This window comes from Delphinus delphis, chromosome 1 (genome assembly GCF_949987515.2).
Source record: "Delphinus delphis chromosome 1, mDelDel1.2, whole genome shotgun sequence".
Classification (NCBI taxonomy): Eukaryota; Metazoa; Chordata; class Mammalia; order Artiodactyla; family Delphinidae; genus Delphinus; species Delphinus delphis.
In genome coordinates, this window is record NC_082683.1 from 33,307,907 (window position 1) to 33,311,059 (window position 3,153).

The following is a 3,153-nucleotide window of genomic DNA, read 5'->3' on the forward strand; positions in this document are numbered from 1 at the left end:
ACGGGCACACAGGTCACATTGGAAGAGATGCCACCAGGCTGGGGAGAAGAAAGATGGGGCCCAGCTGGAGCGAGTGTGGGGCTAAGGGGAGGGGTTTGAAAGATCGTTATCAAGAGGTAAGTGCGTTTGTTGATGGAGGGAAGGGGAAGGGAGGAGAGATGAGGCGGGGGAGGGGGGAGCCCAGGGCTCGGGGACAGTTGGGCTCCTTGGCGAACGGGGCCGCTGATCTGCCTCAGGCTGGGCCTTTGCAGAACAGGGTGGGAGATTTTTGAGGGCCAAGGTGCCCAAGACTCTGGGTTCAGAATGGCCCCTTGGTGTCTAGGCTGGACAGGGAGGGAGCCCAGAAGGAGGAGAAAGGTGGTGATGAGGTCGAGAGCGGGGTCAGGAGAGTGAAGCCGGCCCAACAGGGAAGGATGGAGGGCAGTGGACAGAGAGGCCAGTCCTGGGGGGGAGGAAATATCAGGGGGCAGTGCTGGGGGAGGACAACGTCCAGGGTGGGGATGGCTGGGAGAGTGCAGAGGAGGAGAGGGCTGCTGGTGATGAGGGACCCCAGAACCGAGACGCAGGGCTTGGCTGGGTCACCATCACTCAGGGATACTTGAAGGGGGAAGTCTGAGTCTTATCACTGGAGGTGGGGGTGGGGGTGGGGGCAGGAGGGAGTTCATGATGCAGGTCACTCGGCACTCAGTGACCCTCGGTGAAGGAGAACTCAGATCTAAAATCCTGGGACGACTCACGCAGCCTGAGGACATGTTCCTGCCCCCCTGCTGGCATGAGTGCTAGGGAGAAGCCTCCTTCACAGCCCCCAGGCCCCTTCCACACCCCACTCTCGGTGGCTGCTGTCTTGTCCAGAGTCCTGCTTCTAGAACCGTACAAGGTGCCCCAAGAGGCCAGGAGGGTCAGGGAGCACTGGGGCTGGCCTCTCACTGCCCCCATTAGGGGAATAGGCTCTCAGGGGCGTGGCAGTCGATTCCTCATGGTGCCCTGAGGCACAGGTGCAGGCCTCGGCTGGGCTCCAGGCTGCAGAGGGCAGCAGGCTTGGACACGGGCTGGTGCCCTCACCCCCTCCGGCCAGGCTCTGCTCAGGCTCTGAGCTCTGGGCTCCAGGTGCTGGGCTGGTGACCCAAGGCTCTGGGCTCCCTGTGCCTGGAGGGTGGTGCCTCTGTAACATCTATTTCTCGTACCCACAGACCCTAAGGAAGCAGCTATGGCACCCATCCTGAGAGAAAGGGCCGGAAGGCTGGTGGAGAGCTTGGCCCCAGAGCACCCACAGCCCGTCAGGACCCAAGGGCGATTTCTCAGCGACCCCACCATGACGTTGTGATGACCAGGTGCTGGCTGCTGTCCGGGAACCAGTCTGGACTCGGCCTGCAGGGTGCCCACCCCCACCCACATGGGGCTAGTCTCTCCCACCTCAGGGGCTCCCCCTGGACCCAGAATGGGAAGCCAGCAAGGGCCATTGTCTTCCATTTTCCTTGAGACTCAGCTCAGGGGTTACTTCCCTTGACACCTCTGGTTAGGGGCCCTCCTGCCCCGAATGAATCACATGCACCTTGTCTGTCTCCTCTGGCTGGAGTGGGGTGGTGTCCATGGGGCCGGGCCTAGTGTTAAGTCACCTGTGCCCCAACTGAGCAGGTGGGAGATGGTGCTGGGTGAACAGCAGACGGAGGGAGGTGGCCAGAAGCTCCTTCAGGAAAAACAGTTTCCCCGAGACATAGTGAGGGGAGTGTGGATTCTGGGGCCAAAGTACTGGAAGTAAGACGTGTGCCCTCTGGCAAGTTCTTAACCTCTCTCATGCCTTCTTCCTTCATCTGGAAGTCAGAGGATGAGGAAGCTTCATAGGGGTGTAGGGTGCTCACAGCTGGGCCTTCTTCTTATTAATTATTGTTATTACTTGGTGCTATCCAGAGAAGGGCCTGGTCTCTGTGGCAAAAGGGGTACTGGAGGGAGCCAGGACCAGGGTTTGTCTCTGTTATGACGGCTTGAGTGCTGGCAACCCCCGTGAGTTGGTTCTAGCACTTTCTCCAAAGCTCTGCCAGCACCCAGCACCAGAGGGAATAACTCACTCCATGCCTACTACTGTGTGACTTAGGCAAATCACTGAACCACTCTGAGCCACTCTCCTCATCTGTAAAACACCTCATCATCATCACCATCATCACCATCACCATCACCATCATCACCATTACCATCATCATCACCATCATCACCACCATCATCACCATCATCACCATCACCATCATCGCTATCATTATCACCATCACCATCACCATCATCATCATCACCATCATCATCATCATCACCATCACCATCATCACAATCATCACCACCATCACCATCATTATCATCACTATCACCATTATCATCACCATCATCACCATCACCATCATCACCATCATTATCACCATCACCATCATTATCATCACCATCACCATCACCGTCATCATCATCATCACCATCATTATCATCACCATCATTATCACCATCATTATCATCACCATCATCATTATCATCACCATCATCACCATCATCTTCACCATCATCACCATCACTATCATTATCACCATCATCACCATCATCATCACCATCGCTATCATCACCATCACCATCATAATCATCACCATCATCACCATCATTGTTACCACCATCATCATCACTATCATTATCACCATCATCACCATCATCATCATCATCACCATCATCATCATCTTCACCATCATCATCACTATCATCAGCATCATCAGCATCATCAGCATCATCACCCCTCCTTTAATTACTGTATTGATGTGCTTACTCAGCAAACATTTACTGAAGCAGGTAGTATTGCTGTCAGATGAAAAGAGCTTAAGTGTGGATAGCGCCTTGCTGGTGATGCACACAGGTGTCTGCACCACATCCCCCAAGATTCAGCTCCAGGTCCCAGGACCCCTCCCAGGGGCAGCCCCACCAGAGGCTTCAGGCCTTGGCTCCCTGCTGAGTGAAGCTCTTATGGCCACAGTCCTCTGAGCATGGCCCCTCACAAGGGGTCAGAATCCCCACTGCTGGATGTTTCGCATGGAGGGAGCCCTGGGACCCCCCTCGATTACGCAGAAGAGGCACCTGAGGCCCTGAAAGTGCTGCAGCCTGTCCCGGGCCACACTGCGAGTGGAGGGC